Source organism: Patagioenas fasciata, chromosome 6, assembly GCF_037038585.1.
Source record: "Patagioenas fasciata isolate bPatFas1 chromosome 6, bPatFas1.hap1, whole genome shotgun sequence".
NCBI lineage: Eukaryota > Metazoa > Chordata > Aves > Columbiformes > Columbidae > Patagioenas > Patagioenas fasciata.
In genome coordinates this window covers 21813019-21836009 of record NC_092525.1, presented here as the reverse complement: position 1 = coordinate 21836009, position 22991 = coordinate 21813019, and positions in this window count along the sequence as shown.

Sequence of the window (22991 nt, the reverse complement as noted above, 5' to 3'; positions counted from 1 at the left end):
TTCTTTACTTGCACACTTGCTGCTAAAAACTACTATTCATGAGTTTCTTAAGACATATAAAAATTGAGTAAAAGCATTGTCTGTGAACTATATGGCCCCTTTAATAAAAGTATTTATCCATTTGAAAATAATCAGGCATCATCTTTGGTTTTGATAGTTTCTTCTAGAGAAGACGTCCTGGACAGGGGGAGGAAAGCATGTGCTTTTTTGCTAAGGATCTTAAATCAATTACAAAGCCTCTATACATAAGCCGATGAGCCCCTTCTTGGAAAAGTTTCTAGATTTATGCATTTGTTCTCTGTGGATCTTTCAGAGGGATCTAGAATGATCCGGTACCTGGGATAAGGTAGAGGATATGGGGATCCACAGTGCATCAAAAAGCCCTTCGTTTAGCAATTTATCAGTATTCTTCCAGATTTTATTTTCAGACGAGTGTATCTGCCATATAACAAATTGTAAGTGGCTAGTTAAGGTAGTTCTTCAGGCAAATTTTGCACACCTGTCTCAATAATACACACTGTCCTTCCATTCCCTGATATGTAGTTATGGTGACACTGTGTAAACACCTCTTTACAAATCACCTTGAGTAGCCTGATGGGCTCTTCTCAGTGGTGCAGAGCACACCTCTGTGTAGGGCACAACATTATTACATCCTCAATTTCTGGTTCTTAGTACCGGTAGTGTACACTGGAAAACTGATAAAAAGAAGCTCTGTTCATCCTAACCCCAGACATGGAGTTGGCTAAAAGAACACTGAATATAAGGGAAAATATCTGTAGAAATTAATAATACAGCCTTAGCAGCCTTAGCAAGGGTCATGCTTGCATTTCCTTATATTCACCACTATTGTCCCACTCAGCTTTATTTTCACTTACTCTGCCTTTTCCTTGCATTTTGTACAGTCCCTTCTCTTTTTCACATTGCACAGCTGTTCTGAATTCTGCAGGAGCCTTAAATCATGTCTCAGAGGAAATAAAAATATTCGTGTTAACATTCAGCAGAGGAACCCTACCAGGTAGGGGAGGGTTAGTAAATACAAGTCAACACGAATTCAGTTTTCTCCTCATAGCTGCTCTCCTGCAGTGGTAGAGATGACCATACACCTGCCTGCCTGCTTCAGCTTTTCTGACAAGCTGGCATGGAAAAAGCCCCAAAATACCTGATCATTCTGTCCTGGGTTTAGACATGCCATTCTGAATTCAAATCCAATTATTCTGCATCCGTTACATTAGCCAGGCAAAATATTTTATTGTCTTTGCTTCACCTTTCTCCTCTCAAAAGTTCTGCACTTGTCTTTTTGAATTTTTTTTCACTGTGAGACACTCATATCTTTTACCAGACAAATCTTGTGATGCAGCAGTCAAATACAAATATCAAAGCCTGGACATCTCTTTTCATCTTCTGGTTCTATCAAATTGGCACACAATCTCTTAACATGGCACTTAGCCAATCAGATCATCAATGGGTCACACAAATGTCAGCATCTGAGCTTGCAGAGCTATTTACTAGCACAGCTCGACAAGGCTTTCCTTTGCAATATTAGGTTTTGGGGGAAATGCAGCATTCAGAGGACATCAGTACAACGCTATCAATATGCAAACATATCAATGCAAACCCTCATGTAGTTTGGAGAGCTGTAAAATAGCAATTATAGCATGTGCCATGAATAAGATATTCCACTCCCGCTATCTGATATATGCATAAATGTGTGTGCATGTTTTCTCTCTCTGACTTCCCATGCTGTTTTTTCAGTGGCAGTGCCTTAGCTTTTTAGCAGCTTTTCCTGCATGGGAAAGATACCTAGTAACTGTTGGGCTGTTCCCCTTTGGATCCATTGATATGTTAGTGCCATGCTTTCTGCTCTAAAATCTTTGCCTTTTGTGTGACTGATACCTTGAAATCTGCAAAATTAAGGTGATCCACATGCTTTCCTCTAAGAACCAGAGCTCTTGTTCTCTCCCTTGCGTTCTGAGCATTCCACCATGTAACAAACAAGCTGAAGAAGGAAATGGATGAAATGGATTTTCCTTTGCAATAGAAAAAAATACTTAAAAATAGTTAAAAAACTTATCAGAGACAGGAACCTTCTAATGCCACGAAATCTCTGGTTACTTCAGGAAAGAGGAACAGTTCTCTAATAAGAAGTTGCAGTGCTGAGATTAAGTTTGCTACATCCTATAGGGCATAATAAGTAAGAAAAATCCCAGACATCTCCAGGTGAGGTATCTCCTCTTGCCTTAAACTTATATATAGGAAGAAATGTAGCTAAGTATGTGGCAAGCTCCATGCAGATCTGACAAGAAAGGTGTGGGAATAGGAGGGAGTGTGTCTGCTTGGTATTTCCTGATGGCCAGTTTACTAATCAGTTTTGATTAACTTAGATTTTACTCAGTCCAGCCTGGGAGCTGCAGTGTTCAGGACAAGGGTTTTGGCAGCTTGAGCTAAACAAAACAATGATCAGACTTTCAAAATCATTTCAGAACACAGACATATGCATCTAGTGTCATAGATTTCCTAGTAGGAAAGACATGTCTGACTTCCACTGGAACTAAATATCTCCTCTCCATAGGCATCCGGAAAAATGTACCATCTACCTAGAAGCAGCTTCCTGCATCTAAATACCACTGCAAAACTTGCCCATTCTACAGCTGCTTCATAAAACTCAAATATGGACTGAGTACATGGGGACAGAGACTAATGTTTATCTAGAGTGACATTTCCCTCGAGACTGGGTAGATCAAGGAACCGGAATCCATAAAGATTTTCTGTCCAGCACTGTGCATTTCCTAGTTGTCTTTTCTTTTGCTGGAAAACACTGACTTGCCTGTACCTGGAGGCTTAGTGTGCACCTCTCACACAAGCTTGCCTGCATTGCCATGCAAATTTTCCACAGAGAAGGATATAGCCTGTGGGGATGAGTGAGTTGTTATGGCAGAACTGTGCTGCAGGGTCTCCTATGTTCTTCGAAGGGCTCTGTAGTGGATGTTTGTTTTTACTTCTTTCAGAATTCATAATGACTCCATCTTTCTTGCTTTCCCCCACCGTTACCTGCTGCACATGAAAGCAAAGTCAACAAGATCAGTGCAACTAATACCATACTGACTTCCTGAGGATAAGCAATCAGACTTCAAGCCATCAGGAAACAGCCTAAAAAGTAAGATGCTCCAAAATATCTGGCAATAAAAGATCTTCACAGACATAAACAAAGGGTTGTGGGGTTTTTTCTCTGTCTTTCACACATTCTTTTTAATCTTTAATGGGCAAAGATATAAAACCAGTTATCTTTGGGGAGAAACCTGACTGATAAATAGTCTGACGTCAATTAAGCCCTAATATTAAGATGCTGATATGATGATTCTTCTCTGATTGCAGTGAAACAGCTTGCGTGCTTATGCCAGGAGAGACAGAGAACCTTTGTGAAAGCTTTTTACCAATCTTCCTGCAAAATGCTATTTATTAAAATACTAGCTCGCTGTTTGAAATCTGGTGCAGAGGTAGGATTCTGTGCCTATTCTGAACCATATGGATATTTTTGTTTTAGGATTTCTTCTGTATTTTCTCTTTGCAAGTACAGATAGGATTTGATTTAAACTTGGGCAGCGAAGATTTTAATGCAGAGTTCAGGCCTGGCAAAAAAAAAAACCAAAGCTGCCTAGAGTACATCCATGTGGCTGTGATGAGAGAAGAGAGTTACAAAGTCCTGCCTACTATTAGTGGATGAGTTTATGCTTCCCAGCTATCTCCAGCTGTTACTGATAGGACTTTACCCTTTCCGAAACTTCTAGCTAAGTTAAGCGGGCCAAATCTCTCTGGTGGAGGCCCACTAAAGACTGTGGTGTTAGCATACTGTGACTGACATGCTGCAAAATCAGATTGGGCACCAACTTCTTCCCTGGCTGATCTCACTGTCATGCTGCCACTCAGACTTACTGTTGCCCAGCTCTCTTCCTTGTAGAACTGCATTTTAGAGAGGTAAAGCATTCAGTTTGGCTTTTTACTGAAATGAGCAGAATATAAGCTATTTTCTCTTCAAAACTGAGTTAAGCATTTTTGTCTTGTACAGTCATTATCTATAACATAGCTGCAGAGAAAATGCTTAATTGGTCTTTGGGATGTATGAAACAGTATACTGCCCAGTCGGAATACAGCTCGACAGAAATTCTCCTGATTAGGAAGATAACTGAATCATGGTTCATTAGCAGATTTCTATCTGGAGAGGGAATCTGGAAAGGTATTTTCTAAATTATGGGGTTAATATTAATGATGTCTAGCCAAACAGACTGCCTGGCTTTATCTTTGTATATGTTATCATGAGATCTGACAGAACAAAGCTATTTACTAGACATCTCTTAGTAATTACTCTACAGAGCGAGAGCTAAGGCCTTTTGCTTTTTTCTCCCCACAATTTTCCACTGAAAATGGTATCATTTTACTTAATCTTTTGTACTGCAAAGTAGAATGGAGTTTTTGATCAGCCTTTTTACGACACCTTCTTGAAAATGAGCCGCTATATTGCATTTTTTTATTGTTCCAAACTGTTTTGAGTCCTTTCACAGATAAATTTATTTCTCTTTCATGATGTCACTACTGCAGACTTCTAATTGTGACAGCTTCTTACCTCTTAGACACAAGAACTGGGCCTGTCCTTACCTCTCTCCAAGAAAAGGAGTGGAGGGGATACACTACCCAATTATGTTTTCACAGGATTCAATCAGTCAAGCTATGCTGATTTACACTGGCTGAGGTCTTGGCTGACTATCTCTGAAATAAGCTGTCTCCTTGGTCAGAGGGATTTCAGGCATATTATTTTACATGGGCAGTTTCTCCTGTAAATGAGCCTAGCCTGTCTATCTTTGAAGTTCTAGTCTAAAGTGGATCATTTCCTGAATCATTCACTGTATTATCTATGCTATTCTATTAAAACAAAAAACAAAAACCAAACAAACAACAAAAACTCGCAGGCCTATAAATCTTATCAGACCATTAGCATTTGCCTTGAAATTCCAGCTAAAGCTTAGGCCAGCAAGCAGTTTATGAGAGGAGCTGGAATTCTGTTGCTAGATTTGCTTCCTTATTTCCTTTGTTTCCTTATTTCTTTGCTCTTCCATAATTCCTTTGAAATCTTTCCAGGGACAGATTGCAGTCCTGAAGGATGATAAACGAGGAAATGACCAGAGGGCTTTAGGATTCCCAGGCAGAAGCTGCAGAAAAACAAAGCATGAAGAAGGAGCGACGGTTCTGTTATGCAGTTTTGTGCTACAGCTCTTTGCCTCTCTTGCCTTCTGGCCTGAGAGCATCCAATGTCTGTGGGTCCTGCTGATAGGGTGTAGAAGAAAGGACATGGTATATAGTGTAATTTTTTCTTCTATAAGTAGCAGATGGGTCCCCTCCACTTAGCTTTTCCCTCCTTTTGCTTCTGTATTTTGACTCAGTACTAGATATTTGCTCGCATTAACAAACATTTGAAAACAAGCTCCCTGAAACTTCAGTGTCTGTGAGCAAACTGCACCAATTCAAGAAAAAACAAATAAGCTGTAGTTGGTTTTGACACTTTTAGCTGGGATTGTTTGTTTAAAATTCTGGACAGGTTTGGCCTTGGGGCAGGTGGTGCTATGAAAAAAAGTGAACATTCAGTATCTTTCCAGGAGAATTTCTCCTAGAGCACTGTTCCTAATGAATGCTTGCTATCCTGGTGGTTTATGCCAGGCAGAAAGGGAAATGTCAAAGACTCCTGATTTATCCTTCCTTTTTTTTCCTCTGAAACTTCTCCACATCATTCTCATCCAGCTTACTTCTCCACTTCATGCAACCAGAGCCAACTTGAGGGAATGAAATGTTTTACATAGAAACTATTTCACTACCTGCTTTTCTCCGTGCTGGTGCTGTTCAGTAGGTACATGGAGACTGAACTAGTTCTGATCATGGAGTTCACAGCCAAATTCATTCCCATCTGTGCTGGCTTAAGAATAGGTTGTGTTTCCTAGAACTTTCTTACCAAAATTGTATGGCTTCTCTGCTTAAACTCCATCATTTCCGTGTCTGTTCTTTCCTTTCTTTCAAAAATTCCCCAAGGATTTCAGATGATGGACATTTCACCATCCATATATTTCAGATATGAGTTTAACTGAAAAGCTATACTTCTTAGCTCTCATCTAATTTACAATGTGTACCTTAGTAATTAGAAATAATAATCAACACTGAGAGTATTTCCAAAGGATTGTAACCACCTATGAGACTGTATCACTGAAGGCAAGGTCAAGGGCTATTAGCTTCCACAAGCTGCTCCCCAGCCAGTGCTCTGTGACAAGGTGGCTATTGCTATTTTAACCTCTTTTTTAAAAAAAGAAATCCAATATGCATGTTTTGTGTTATTCCCAACAGAGCCATCTCTCCTTCAAGGCATAACGGAAGAGTGGGTTTTAATAGCAAAGCTGGACTGCAGTACAGAACATTGCTAAACCAATCAGCCACAGTTCTGATTAAAGTCGCTGCTCTGAGTACCAAGGGTTGCAGTTACCCAGAATTACATTTTCAAACAGCAGAAGGTGTTTTGCTTTTTCTGCCTAATTAATTTCCTTTTTTAAAAAGTTTCCCCTTTAAAGTCTTTTTTTTGGGGGGAGGCGGGGGGGGAGGATACTCGAGGATTTTGCTGAAAGCTAACTGCGAGGGGCATCAATGGAAATCCTGTATGCAGATCTCTTGAGGATTTACAGGGCCCCACAAGCTTAGCTAAACATTTCCATAAATATTGCAAGGAGATCGCAGCAGGGGAACATTGCAGAACCTCAGAGAAAATTTCCACTGCAAAACTCTAGCAAATAATATAGCTTATGCCAAGCTCTTTATATTCACAGACTCTCCAGCACCCTTCAAGGTCAGTGGAAGGGAAAGGAGCTGGTCCCCTACAGCACCAACATTTTGCAGCAGAGACTTGTAGAAGGCGACAAATCTGCATTTTCCTGCAGCAGGGCCTGCAGCTTGGTGGAGCACAGAGCAAAGTGAGGGGTTCTGTCCTCTACATCGCAGGATTGTTCCCATGGGAGGAACTTTATCTCCACTTTCACAGTCAGGTGTGCATTCTAATGATTGCCCTTTCCAAGAAACATTCGTGATAAATCTGTGCCCAATCATTTTCACTGTCAGTCTGCTCCTCTCCTGAAGCTGGGTTTCATTCTTCTAAGGGTACAGGAAGGTAAACTGGGATGCGCGTGAGCTGCAGCCTTGGGAAAATCACCAGGAGGAATCTAAGTGAAGATGGAATCAGGTCCCCAGGGTGTGTGATTCATCATCTCCGACAATTCACTTTACTGGGATTCACAATGCTAGTAAATTTTTCCAGCATTTTTCTATCACCTGCCTGAAGATTACTACCCCTCTATCAGAGTTGGAAGAACAAGCAAGAAATCTTCCATACTGCAGGCAGCGTTCAGAGCCCAGCCTATTAGCTCACATCACTATTAATTTCACTTTACATTAATATATAATATTGCTAATGCTTCTCTGTGGATTTCTCACACATCAGTAGAAGCAAATACATATTTATTTATCTAACAGGATGCAGCCAAAGACTCAATAAATTAGTACAGTAACCCTGGCTTCACTGGTACTTCTTGAAGTTACCAGACAGTCAAATATGAGAAAAACCCAGCAGCATTTCCCATCCCACACTGTGAACAACAGGACATTAATTCAGACTTAATCCAAGTTTCCTACAAGCATCAATCCTTATCTTGACTTTCATCTCCAAAAAGCTGGTCCTGTTCTCATAACCTCCTAACCTTTCACTTACCAGGAAAGAAGATGCACAGCAATCTTCTTGCTATGTTCTAATTAGTTTGTATCTCTTTGCCAATGACTTTACTGAAGCTCAAATTCTCGTAAAACAAATTGTCATTCCTATCATATCCTCAATCATTTAATTAATAACTTTAAGACCGTTTATTTGTGCTCTAACATTTGATATTCTACTGCTGCCACAATAAAAATACCATTGGAAAACTGCATCTTTTATAGGCACCACAATTTTAAGGGTAATTCTTATCCTTGATGTTTCTTCTGTTTTACTCAAAGCATTTTTGATCAGGCTCTCAGCAGCCTCCACTTCTCGAAGTTCTCAGTGATGCATTTAAACGGTGGGAACAATTAGCAAATATATGAACAGTATAGGCCAAAGACAACTCAAAGAATAATGAAAAGTGCACTAAAGTAGTAGAGGGTCATATTTTTGAACAATGATTACAGCACTAGATACAGACTGTAATTAGGGAGACCAAGGACCAAAATGGTAAAGTGAAGAAACCATGGAAGTCAGGACTAACTGCTCCCATTATATAGGAAAAATGCAATTAATTTAAGAGGTTGAAAATTAAAGCACGTTATCATAAGTAGGTTTCTGCAAACTAGACTGTAAGAGGTTTTTGAAGAAAAAGCACTGAAGCCGAGAGTACAGGTATGGCTTTGGCTATCATTCAGAGCCTTCTAAACACTTGGAAAGACACCTGAGAGACCTGGCAGAGAGGCAAGTAATGATTTTTTTTTTCTCTCTCTAACAAACCTCTATGTATGTATGATAAGATTTTTAGAATAAGATATATAAATCCCTAGTGATTATTTAAGGATATAATTTAGTCTTGTAATTACTGTCGTCTCTGAACAGCTGTACGTTTAATTGAGTGCAATGCTCCAGGGCTTGAACGATTTATCTTGGAGCTCCATCTACTGATTCGAAGGTGGCAGAACGTGTTAGAAACCATCCCACTCAGCCTTCAGACACATCTTGGCTCTGGTTCAAACCACGATAAATTCCATTGTAAGGGCCAAATAACCAGGTCTGGGAACTGCTGGTGCATATAGCAGGGCTATATCTATATTCTGTGGCTGCAGCTAATTCACACTACAGTTTGACAAGCATCAATCTTTGCAGTGTCAGCACAAACGCTCCCTTCCCCCAATTGCACGTGCCCTGTTCTTATACCTCCCAGTCCCATATTGCCAGTCACACTGTAAAGCTACTTTCAAGGCTTCGTATAGGAACACAGGGGACTAATTCAGAAAATATCCCAGGTTATGGGATGAAGGCAACCTTCTTTTGGGCTAGTGCACATCCACAGTCACAGGTTACAGAAGAGCACTGCACAGACTCAGCATATTCAAATTGAAATAATGTATGTCATGTAGTCATGCATCTTTAGAAAATGAATACAAATAGATTCTCTTTCTGTAGAAAGCCAAGTATCTTTGCCTAAGATTTTGCTCAGACGGTTCCACCTCCACTTCAGTAGGACTAAATGAGATATATCAAAGTAAAATCATTGTTCTTTGGTCCATTATCATTTTCATAAAAGCTATTCAGCACTCTGTTCTAGAAAAGAGAAGTCACTCAAGCCATCACATCAGGTATTCAGCATGAAAAGCACTCAAAATAGGTTTAATGCCAACTCACTTTAAAAAGAACTGAATTGTTTTTTTCAAATAAGCTATGCCAGATAGCTTACAGCGAGACCAAGGAAAATTAAACCTGTATGAAGAAAAACAGGGTCCTTGGAATAGGCTGCATCTGAAATTTCAAACACTGGGAACAGTGCAGGCAGAACAGACACTTTTAGTAAAATTAACTGTGTAGAAACAGACCCATGAGTGTATATTGGGATTTGAGGCTAAATTTATCAAATTGTCTCCCTATTCTTGAGAAAGGATGGATGAGATGTGACTTGTACCTCCCTGACCTGCCACTGATTAGAGAAGTTCTGAGAGCTCCTTCATTTTGCAAATCCACTGCTTGTGCACCTAGAGCTCTACATAAAGCAAAGTGCCCCAGTGTACTTAGCCTTTTGCCATCCTAAACACGGTTCTCGGGGTAAGACTGGTCTCTAGAAAGGAATATGGAACATTGCAGTACATAATAAGGAGACAGCAGCCACACTTGGTTTCATAGTCTGGGGTGCCCTGCTGGACTCTGAATTTTATGAGGAATTCACTGCAGGAAAACCTCTGGAATTACTCTGGCTGTGCTAGCACTGCACACAGACTGCTGGCAGCTGAGACAAAACGGAATTTGCAGGGTCAAAAATACACCATTTTGCCAACAAAGAGAAAGAATGCTACAGGCAAGTGCAGTGACACCTGCCAGCAAAATGACCCAGCTAGATATCATGTGTACTAACCTCTGTCCAAACTGGATTCCACCCAGAGGAATAAGAATAATTAAAGGGAAAAACTAGGACATTGTAAGTCTCCTTTGGAGATTTGTTCATGTAATAAAGCACAACAGAAATCTTTTTTTGTGGGATTCTATTCCTATCCTGAGGTCTTCATTGGCTATTAATTAAAATCATATTGTCTGTTTATAGAGACAAAGACATCCAGGGGCTCAAGTAAAAGATAAAAAGTAGACCCCATATAATTAAAAATACATCTGAAAAATGTTTAATTATGTGTTTTATCCTCTCTGAAAAGCAATTTAAGAATGTTTCTTTTGCTATCAATAATGACATTAACTAGATGATTTTCAGCCATCACAAGGACCCAGTAAATCAAAGGCCCTCAGGCATATGTACTGTACTCTGAAAATCAGGGCCATGGACATGCAGCATGAGGCACAATGCAGCAGCTTCTTTTGGACCTGGCTGCCTTTCCTGAAAGAGTGCTTTCAACTCAATTCTTTCCACATGTATTGTGCATTTACATTTTTTTTTTATTAATATGCCTGATGCACCATAAACACTAAAAGCTGTGTTGATTTTACACTAAGAACAGAACCAGCAGTAGGACAAATTAATCACTGCAGCCTTTTCTTTCTCATCACGAATTTTGCTTTAGTTCTGCCCTTGCACAGAAAACACCCACCTAATCCATAATATCCTGCTAATTAGTCCTTGCCAAGACTACTTTTATCCATATGAAACTTCCACACGCCACTGTGACAGAAATAAAGCATAAATGCCTGAAGTAAAGGAATAAGATCTAGCACAAGCTTATAACATTTTCTTGACAGAACTGTCTAGTTTAATTTGAATTTCTAGAAACAGCACTCTGTTGAAAAAACACACATACACACACACTCAAAACCCATTTCATGAATGATTTATCTAGATCCACCCACAACACAGCAAAATTTTGTAATGAGTTTTAAGAGACAGCAAGTGGCAGCACATCAGTTTCAACCAGGAAGGGCCCTGGCTGGCAAACAAAATCCAGTAATGCCACGGACAAAGCTGTCAGTGCTGGGCTCCCGAGCAGGGCTAGTGGTGCCAAGGCCTGTTAGCCCTCCTGCTCTTTTAATTTCACAGAGGCACAGTTTGTAACCACAGCACATAAAAACTCCGAAGCGGCAGGCTAAGGGGGCTGAAGCAGACTCCTGGCTCAAGAAAGGACTACGCAGCAGAGGGTTCTAGGAGACTTATTTTTTGAGAGAATATAAGCCCCCAGGTTCATCCCACCTTCCTCTCTCACTCTGATTTTTGCCCCCGAGTTTTGCACAGAATGAGCCACAGGAGCCACCAGCTGCTGCCACAACCCCAGGTACTACAAGAGTATCACAGTAGCAGGTGCCATGGCAGTGCCAAGTTCTTAGCTGCGTCTGAGACCTTTGTAATGCAAGAACGGCCAGCAAACAAACCCTTCTTAGTTAAAAAAACTAACCTTTTCCTCAGCAGTTTCTGCCCTTGAGGCCTGGGATCCTCCAAGCGCTGTGCCTGCTCCTACTGGATGCTGCTGCCCTCCACCCTCTGCCAGGCTGGTGAGCTCTTCTCTTGCCACCCCAGGGACAGCCATGTTGTGGTTCCCTGGGGCATCACCTCCATGAAGGATGGACTCACACTTCCTGCACACATCTCCAGCAACGGCAGCTGCTGCTTGACATGCTGGGGTGGCCCTTGGTGCCCTTCTCTTGGTTCATTTGCACAGGGCAGAGACACAGGGGTAAAGACAAGAAGAAGGAGGCACTATAGCTACCTCATTTTGCTGTCTTTTTTCTTTCTATTTCTTCCTTTCTTCCTGAACATTTTTCACTTGGGGGGTGCCACACAAAGCTATCCTCTCCAGCTACAGTACTGGGCTCCATGTTCCCCCTGAGGCAGTCATTTTATTTTTCCCGCCTCAGCCCCTTTGCTGTGGTACAGGGGCAGGATTGAGAGCAGGGCACCAGGGCACCAGGTACTGAGGTATCAGGTACACAGGGACCCCTGAGCAAGCCCAGCCCGCACATAAGCAAGAAAGCTGCCATGAAAATCTCCATCGCTTTGCCCTGAAGAACACACAAGTCCCCAAACACCAAGAAGACTCAGCTGAAGGCTGTGAATACACCATCATCACACCTCCTTCTGCACAGCAAAATGGCTGCTGAAAGGAGCACTGTGAGGGAGATGGGGGCACAGGGTGTCAAGCAGAGCTTTCTGCTGCTACAGTGCTGTTTTCTTTAAATGGAAATATTGTATTTGTTTCATTCAGGCTTTCACTGTTCAGACACAAAGAACAGCAGGGAGTGAGGGGACCCAGGTGGTGAAGCAGTGACATGAAAGGCAGGACCTGTGCTTGTCCCAGGTGATTTTGGGGAGCTGAAGCTGAGGAGGAGCCAGCTGCCCTTGTGGTTTCCTCCACAGCATTTTGACTAAAATTTCCAGGCAATCTATGCTCCAGTTCCATGTTTACATAGGAGGAGTCTTTTCTTTGAGAAAACGCCACAGTTCAGGACGTTTCTTGCCTTTACAGTCAAGTCACTCTGATATCTGAAAAGACTTAGTGATGCAGCAGTTTGGAACCCTCCAACTGAAACCCTCCTTTTAAGTCTTCTGGGAAATGCAATTATGCTTTTAATACTCATTGTATGTGCCTGAATATCTGTCTTGCACATGCACTACGTATGCACACCATCTGCCTGCACGTGAACATCTATAAGCCAGATTCTGCTCTGTTGGAAAACACGCTGGTATGATCCTTTTATGGGTTTTTATGTGCTGTTGACTATACTGATATCAATTTAGCATAATTTCATTTAAATAAGCAGAGTTTTTCCTTTCCTTTTTCCTCTGGTGAAAAAATCAGAGCAGACTCTTCTGCATTTTGTCAGTCTAAACTGATCATGAATAAGGCCAGATTTCATCTTCAATTGTTTTTGCTTCCAACAGTCTTTACTGAAGGAGACGCATATCAACAAGTTCAGACTTAGAATCTTCATTGGAAGAAGTTATCCTTGCTTTTGCTTGGTTTAAAACTGCCTAAGTTGCATGTGTAAGTATTAACAGCACCAGGACTGCTATATAGCATTAAATGATGATTGCTCTCTTTTGACACCAGGTAACATGCTTTAGAGGGTAGTTCTTTCTAAGCAACAAGTCTATTTTTTCACTAATTGCTAAAATGCTTGTATTGTTACACAGTTCCATGTGAAGAATGCAAAGGCTTTCTGTCCAACGAATTAAGATCATCTATAGTAACTTTTATTAACAATACATTGCCATATTCTGGAAGGCTTATTAGGATCATAAAGAAATTTAAAATAAAAATTCTCTCCTCCTTGAGAGCCCCACATAAATTTCATTTTTCGATTGATCAGCTACTGTAGGACTGATCAAAATCAGGCTGAAAACCCTGAGCACAATATCTCTCATTTTCATTTTGTGAATCTAATCTCCATTCTTTTTTCTGTTCCTACACATATTCATTCCTTCTCTTTCATTTTTTTTCTCGGGTATACATTTTCTTTCTAAATTATTCCTCATTCATTCAATTTCTGGTCTGTTCTTCAACTTCTTGTTCTCATGCTTTTCTCCCTATGAACCCCACTTTCATCATGGAAATGAGTCTAAAAGGGAGACACTTTGCTTCATCATTTTTCATACACAAATGCACAGAGTTCAAACTGAGAAAATTAATATTTCCTTTTCTTTAATGTAATTTCTATAGATTTTACTTTGAGACTTATATGTAATTTTCTATCAAGCAACATACACTTGCAATTTTTCCTTATTTCCTCATTATCAGGTATACAGTATGTAAACTTTGTCCATGCCATTATAGCTACTCAGTAATTTGCACACACAAAATAAGATACAGGCACAATTTGAGAGAAAACAAATCAGGATACCCCAGGATCTCCTTATAAGGTCTGTATTTCATTTTTTCTTCACATGAGATTCTTTACATCTGTTCCTCTGATAACTCAAGGCTGGTGGAATAACCATTTGCCCACATCCACTTTCTGAGTATCTAGTACTAATATACAGGTAGCTCAAGGTGGAAGCAAGTTATCATATGACAAATACAAAAGAAACAGACTGTTTATCAATTGACCATTTGTCAGGACAAATTGCTAAACATTACACTGTCCTAATTCACAGCCCTAGCCCAGTGACTCTTATGAGTCTTACTGTAGAAAATTCTCAGAGGAATTATAACCATTTCCTAAACAGCCCACAGGAACTCACCCTGCCCTGGGAAGTACCTCACTTTAGTCCAGGAGATGTCCCCCGCAATCCTAAACTCTAGTCTGTGAAGTTCTGTTAATTCCCAAAAAACCTAACTGTGGAGCTCAGAGGGATGTGATGGAGGCTCCTGAATTAAATAGTCTGATAGCAGACTGAAATCCCTAATCCTGCAAGTAATTTAATTGCAATGTTTTCTATTCTGTTCTGCCATTTGCACTTCACATTTTCAGATGTATTTGTATTCTAAACAGTGCATGGTCTGATAGTCGTAACATTGTCATCGCACTATTACATGCATGCATGCATAACTGTTCATTTCCTTTCACAGTGAAGTTTACACATAGAATTGGCTGTAAAAGCCCCCACAAACCTCCAAACCATAAATATTTTAATTTTTTTTTTTTGGCAAAGTATAATAATGAACATGGATCTGTGATTTATCAAAGGACCTTTATGATGAAATAAATCCTAATAAGAATTGCTTTGCCAAGCACTTTGCAATTAAAGATAACACTGTCCAGGCAAGAGAGATGAAAGATGCAAATGGAATGAGGACATAGAGATGGAAATTATCACACGTGAGGTAGAAGAAAAACTCAAAGAGCTTAAACCACTGAAATTGGAGGGACAGGATAATCTCTCTCCCTGGATTCTGAAAGAACTGGCACATGAAATTGCATGTCCAGCAGCAAGGATTTTGAATAAAGCTGCCAACTGGTAGCATGTCACTACTGAAAAGCAAACCTCTTGTCTGTATTCCAGAAAGGGAAAAGAAGAACAACCAGAGAATACCAGAGTGACCTCAACAATATTCAAGGCTCTAGAAAGTATTTTTTAGAAAAACATCTATGAAGTAGACATAAACGGGAAATGGGACAAAATGTGACTTAGGTTTACCAAAGGTAAAGCAGGTTGAGTGAATCTATTTCTGTTGATTAAAACCACTGTTTTAATCAGTAGAAAATGCTGTAGATACGATCTATTAGGCTTCTGGAAAGTAAGTGGTGAATAAAATGCTAAAGCAGGAAAAACCCTTGGTTGTGGTAGAAGAGGAACTGTGGTCTTGAGGAAGGGTATTATTATAATTATTAAAGGACTGGTATTGGAATCTGCCTTATTAAATATTTCTAGTAATGACTGTGACACAAAAGCAGTATGCTAATGAAATTTTGCTGAAAGCAAACACTGAGAGATATTGCTAATACAGAAGAGGATTAAAGGCTCATATAAGAAAGAAATAGATGTTGTGACAATTGGAATAAGAGAAATACAATGAAATTTAACAGCATACAATGTATGTATGAAAAACCTACAGCAGGAGCTCAGCATTTGGAAACCAAACGAAGAAGAGATACATTAATTGAACACAGGTTCCCTATGAGTCACTACTGTGAAGACATAATCCTAAAACATTTTGGGTTTGGTATTGCTAGTAGATATATGAAAACATTAATACCATTGTACAAGGCTTTCCTGAAATTGTGTGTCAAATACTCATTTTTATTCTCCATGTTTGAGTGCTAGGACAGGTGGAAAAGTCTGCTATAAAAAATAAGAAAGCTTGTCTTACTGAGATAATAGAAATAGTTCAGCTTTTTTCCCCAGGCTTATTACCGGTTGATAGCAATCTATAATATTCACCAGTTCACCATTTTGAATTATAAGACTGAAGGATAGATTGCTGTCATGATAATGCAGCAAATAAATTAAGTCTAAAATGTATAATTTTGGGAAGATAGCTGCATAACTATTGGCCCTGTGTGATCACCCATTAATACCCATATCATACTTTATTTCCTGTCTCAACAAAAATATTCATGATAATCTCTATTTTTTACCATAATGGAAACTCATGTAGATAAGATTTCATATAGATAATGATGGTTTTATTTGCCTTCTTCCAGAAGTGCAACTCCTGTCATCACTTTAAATAGGCAATGGAAGTCATTTTGATGACACTCAACCCTTCAGTATTTTATTTAAAACAAAATAACAACAGGTGCTGTTGTTTTAAAGATAAAGATATATGTGTAGAAATATGAAGGACTGCTGTTGTTCAGCCAAAACTAGGACATTAACAGGGACCATTGCTCACCATCAGCCATCAGGTAGGAATGACTTCTCAGCACTGGTGACCTTATGTGTGTATTTTATATATATGTATATATATATTTGTACATAAAAGGCATGGGAGATAAGCTTAAGTCTGAAAGTTTTTGCACAGCTACGTTACACCAGTGCTGGCTGTGCTGGGTGGGTGAAGGCTGTTTGTTCTGCTGCTGGGGATTCAGCTGCCCTTTCGTTTCTCGCTGCTGTTGTTGGGAGCCTGCGCACACTGATGGCTGCTCTGGTTGCCCGGAGCACGGTGCTTTGGAGCAGAGCAGCCGCCCAGGGAAGCAGCCCCTTGCTGAGAAAAAAGCTAAAGAGGGTCTGCCCAGAGGAGCCACTGCTGTGTAGGTCAAGCTTTCCAACAGCACAGCCTTGTAGCAAAAGGCAACCTTTTGTGACAGTTAGGTCCCACAGCTTCAGGGAAACCAAAAGATGATTTGGTGTCTTTTTCTATTTGTTCTCTGGAGTTGATCAAACTAAACTTTCCTGACTGAAAATCAGCTTTGTTTTAGATTCCAAGGAAATATTGCTAGCAACCTATGGTCTGATTCTGTTATTTTTATGCTTCATAATAACTTATCACGTATATAGTTCCATTTATTGTGATGAAAGATAGTCTGATTTTATGAACACAAAGTATGAAATGCCAAGAAAATGGGTCTTTTTTGTTTCCTTCTTGCTTCCATGGTGAAAGTACTTAAGTATGGCCTCATACCAGCATCTTCTTATCATGATACCAGTCAAAGCTGCTGGTCAGCCCTTCACAACTTTCATGTTTTCTTTGTCCATAATCTGTGCTGTCATAGGTGATTTGCTGCCCACTGTTGAATAAGTCTCTCCTTTTTAATTTCCTGCATCAAGGAGGTAGAAGAGGAGGATGCCCTGTCAATGCATCCATTTTATTTTCTATTCCATTTTTTACTTCCTACATTGTGTTAACTGGAAAGATTCTGTTGTCATTGTCCATAGGATAATTTTATGGAAATAACTTAGAAAAGAAGGAATGCTTCTGAACAGCATCCTTCAGTATACCTGGCTGGAATCAGCTAATGCAAATTCATCAGTGCTAGTGCTTGTTTTCTCTTCCCCACTACAAACCACAGTTTGTTTCTGACATAAGGCGTTAAGGAGCTAGGAAGAAGCTTTGTCACTTCATTGCAAGTCTGTCAACTCTGAGAATCATGGGCAAAGAGCAGATGATGTGCTATTGGTATGAATACCAGAACCCAGTTCTAGCATGCCTGCCAGAGGTTAATCATCACTGCTCTTGTCTCTTCTATCTACAAGGTAAACATTTTGTTGATAGTCTTCATGCTGTGTGAATAAGTAACTACCATTTGGTCATTTCATTTTTATTTTCCTCATTGAAGTATCTGTGAAGAGTCCAGGCTGAAGAGGAAGAAATTATGGCAAACAGCTGCTTTTATTTAGTTCGCATTGTTTAAGCTACTTCAGATATTCTGAAATCTATTTCAGATGTGAGGTGGAGAAATGCAGTTAAAAATGTGGGATATATACCAGTGCTGACAATCACAAACGGAATCCTGCCCACAGCAAGTACACTTGCTGTTCATAGTAATCTTTCAGCTGTCTCCTGCCTTATCCATCTATTAGAATTGCTTTAGGCTTGCTGACAAGGTAATATGACAATTTCAGTACAAAATAGGTGCTAAGCAAAGATGACTCTGAACGGGCCGCCTACTTACTGTGGCAAGCATGACTGTTTCTGCATAAAATCTCTTTTTTGCTGTTTGGAAGAATTCAAATATGATTTTGTGGGTTTTGTGTCTAAGAGAATATGACAAGAACTATAGCTGAGGGGAAGGAGAATGAGGACTCTGGATTAAAAATGTGTTTGTTTCTCCAGGCAGAAGACTGATTGACAAACCTAGTGGTATCCAGGCTAAAAGCCGCTAAATTTGGGAGCTTACTAAAGTAAAATGGTGGTGTAACTAAGGCATCCCTGCAGCTGCCACAGCACTAAAAGAGCGGGCTATTCTGTGGGTTTGCAGTTTCTCTTCTGTATTAATGTCTAAGAAGGTGACCTTCTAAAGAAACAAAAGATTTCTTCTGAAGGAATAATTATTAAGTTTCTCAGGGGAATGTAAGGAAACAAACAGATTTTGATGATACAGTGATCATTATTTATTGCAAATTGACTGAACACCTTCCACAGAAAGTTTTTAGCACAGATTAACTTTTTCTAGATAGAGATTTTTAAACACTCCATGACTTATTTGAGGAAAAGATTTGTGAGTGTATATTTATGTCTGTCCCATACTTTTCTCTTTCATACATTTTATTTCCTGCTTATACAGGAGATACATTAATGCAGGATAAGAACTGTTACGTGTTTTTCCTTACTGGGGTTGATTTCTCTCCTGGTCCACCCTGCCCTTCTGGTACTCATGAAGTAACCAGATCACAGACTTCCCAGTTTAATCACTATTGCTTGATACAATAAACATACAGCAGTCATAATGATAAAGTCTCTATTGTTAATGTTTAAGAACAAACTTTTCCTGTTATAAATTAAAAAGATCCCAAATTTTAAGTACACAAGCTTTATTTTAGTTGTGTTTGGTAAAGAAACCAGAAGTGCCTGATATAACTTTCATAAATTGTTCAGATTTAAACTTATGTATGAACTCCATCCAATTTTCACTGATCATAGCATCGAGTTTCACCTTTTTGATACAGCAGATGAAAATCAACATCTAATTGTGCTCCATCCAAAACTTGTATAACAGCAACAACAAAATCCACCACAGTGACATTCCTGTTTGAATTTCTGAAGCAAACATTTTAAAGTAAAGGAATTGACACTGTCAGAGAATTGAAAATTAGAATTTGTTTATATTCATTTGAACAACTTAACTGGGACCAGGTTTAAAAATGGTGCAGCCCAAACACATTTTAGCTATTTCAAATCTTAAGGTAGATACTATCTAATCACATTAAACTGTTCCTATACTGCACTTTTCCTCACATTTTAAAAAAATGTTTACTACAGTAAAATTTCACAGTGATTAGAAAGGTCAAAAATAGTCTACAGAAGCCACTCAAAGAACTTTGTTCATTGTCACATAGGCTTGCTTTGGACAGGATCAGACAACCTTATGAGCATGTCAGCAGATAGCTGAACCTTGCAGTTCTGTGACAGACATCGCTGATGGTTATGTACTAACGTTAGCTCAGTGGTGAAAGGGACATTTTGTCATGCAGGTCAGTCAGAAGATGGTTTTTGTAAGGATCTTCTAAATCTGAGGGTGACTACAGAAGAACGCATGAAGGTCTGTTATCAATGCGACTTAGTAAAATTATATTCTTGGGCCAGGTGAGGGTGAGTGTCCACATCTTGTCAGTGAATGTGAACTGAGAGGTATGACAGGGATAAAATGTGAAAGGGATTTTTCTTTCCTTGTGAAAGGGAAGCAGGATGTAACTAATCCAAAAGAGAAGTGGGAGGAAGGTGAAGGGATGCATGACATAATCCAAAACAATCCTTGCTGAAGGCTTCTGAGTGTGCAAGAGTGGGCAAAGATTGCACATGTGGAGTTCAGAGGAAAGAACACTGCAGTCACCTAATTTAGACAGTAGGGGAAGGAAGCCTGTTTTTCTAGCCATGTGGATGGACTGAAGAGACATATAGGACTGCAGAACAGCATTGAGATAACCAAACTATATTTTAATGAATAAATCCATAAGGCACCTGTAAAGAGGTGAAAACAGCTTATTTCCAGCAACGAGACAGGGAAGGGAGTCCTGATATTCCTTGGCCGATTAGAGAAGATTTCTTGCCAGCCTGTTGGCCAGACCTGAGTAACGGATCAGTAAGGAATGGGAAGTTAATCTACAAGCTCATCAGGCAGTGCAGGAAGCCACTGTAAACCCCAAGGTGAGTGATTCCAGGAGACCAGCTACCAATCCACAGGTGGAGTGAAGGTACTTGTGAAGACTGGATGAGTGGAGGGGGCTGGGTGTGGAGTGAAGGGGGCTGGGTGTGGAGTGGCGGGGACATCTGAAACCTGGCTAGTCCTCCTTCGGCAGTTCTGCCTGTAAATATCTTAATGTCAATTATACAATAGCTGATACCTGTAAACATGGGACTAATTAGTTATAATGCAGAAGAGCTCATAATATTATCTGTATATTGATTTTTGTATAATGACTTATGGCGGTACATAATGGACACTTCCAAACTACTACAATAAGTTCTGAAGAGAGGATTTTATCTTCATATGTAATGTCTTAAAAATTAAAAATATATTCTTCATTGTCGTGCATACGAAAACATCTATTTTGAACCAAGTTTGCAAATATTTGTTAATGGAGATCTCAGACTGAACAAATTTCTTGATTATGTTATTGCCCTGTGAATGTCAGATCTAAGCAGAACAATTTCCTTGCAAAAAAATATTTACTGCATAAAATGTTACCTGGAAAGTCTGAGAAGGAGGAAAAAAACAAACCCCAGTTTTGTGCTATTCAATGGAAAGGCAGACAGTCGTTTGATCTGTTCCCTTTTAGCAAAATAATTGTTTTTCTTCAGTGTTTCATATAGAAAGCAAACTGCATACCAAAACCACATACTTTATACAAATCAGAAGTTGGAAAGAAGTAGAGACATTATTGCTATTGATTTCAATAACATGAAATCAGCAGGCTGCTTTCCTTTCATTTTGTCAAAATAATAATTCTTATAAATGCTTCTTTAATACAGAACTGTGTCTGTACATACTTTATGTTACAGTCCCACCATATGTTACATAAATTGCTGGAGTAAACTGAGTAAGTTTTAGAGAAAAGAGTCTTTATTATGCCTCATTTTCTTTCAAATATGTGTAAAGGTGAAAATGAAAATACACATGAAGCTGCATCCACATACAATTCTACACCTCATCGCAAAAGCTTGTTTTGAAATTGTTCTGTCTTCTCTATGTGGTGGTATTGCTAATGGTATGTGATAAGTTAACTCAAATGTATATATAAATACATAACAGGATTGGAATAGCAGAATTCTTTGAACTGTCTGCAGAAATAACTATTTACCTTACAAGCAAAATAAAATGTTCACTTTTCTATAAAAAGGAAGTCTAGTCATGTTTGAAACAAACTATATAAAGAGTATAATAAATCCTGAATGCTTAGGAGAAAACTGTTCAATGTTCAGAAGAAAAATCCACATAACTTTGAAAGACATGGTTCATTAATAGAGAAATTGTTACAGCCCATGGCTGGAATACCTTTTTTGAGAGAGAAGAGTAATAAAGTTAAGTATGTTTGAGTAAATATCTTGAATAGTAGTATTACGTGATTCAGAATAGAAAATTATTGGGGAAAATATACATAGCCTACCTTTCTCCTGCACTGCTTAAGTATCCAAATGAACAGAGATTGTGTATCTATGGAATGATATAATTACAGTTGTTAAAAATGTGTCATCCATCCTGTTTCATTCTACAGCTAAATATGCATATCCTCAACATATAACAAAAATATGGAGCATAAAATTAGAAATATATTGTCTATCTATATTTAATCCAGAGTCAATGTTTAGAATGATTTGGGGAACATGGAGGCCCTGGCATGAATGAGCAGCACGTGAAGACTGCATTTAAGACCAGCTCCCATTGAAGGCATATTAACCAAGTACCTTTCTGGATTAGGAACAACTGGTAACATTTTTAGGTCAAATCTTCAAAGATATTTAGCCACAACGCAGGAATGCCCAGGCACATGAAGCTGGCTTTCTAGACAGCATTTTTTGGGGAAAATGGTCTGCAACTGAGGACCGGGAGCTGATTACATTTGCATGCGTGCTTTGCTCACAAAGGGAGCTGCTGTGCTTGCAGTCCAGCACCCAGTTTCTACAGACCACGGTACTCTCTGCCTGCACAGATTTGGCCTTGCTCCTGCACAGGATCCCTAAATGCATGTGTGCCAAGCCATGGCTGAGAGCCCCCCCCAAAAAGCAGCTACCAAAGACTCAGTCTGCACCTGGGACAGCAAAATCTACAGGCTGGGGGTGCTGCTGCACTGGGTGGTCTGGGGAGTGTGTGCATTTGAGGATTTGGGTCTGAACTGCCTTTGAGAGCAACTCTGGGCTTGTATGTCAGCATTGCATTAAGGAAAACATCTCCCCAGGAGGCAAAATCCTACTGGAAACCTGCAGGACTTGCACACAAAATCCTACTGGGTCTTTTGCAAAGTGAGAAGCCTGAATCTAGGCTGAGTCTCGGGGCCTTGCAGGGCAGAGCGTCTGGCTGCTCACTGCTAAGGCAAACCAGACAGTTGTCAAAACTCCTAAAGGGCCTGCTATGCTGGGGCCTCACCTCCCTAGATGTTGAGGGGTGCACCCAAGTCTTGCAGGAGAAGGTTTGCTCCAAGGGAAGGGTTCCTACAATGCTGTGGTGAAACATACTCTGTTGCATCATCTGTTTCACAGCAGAAGAGAGA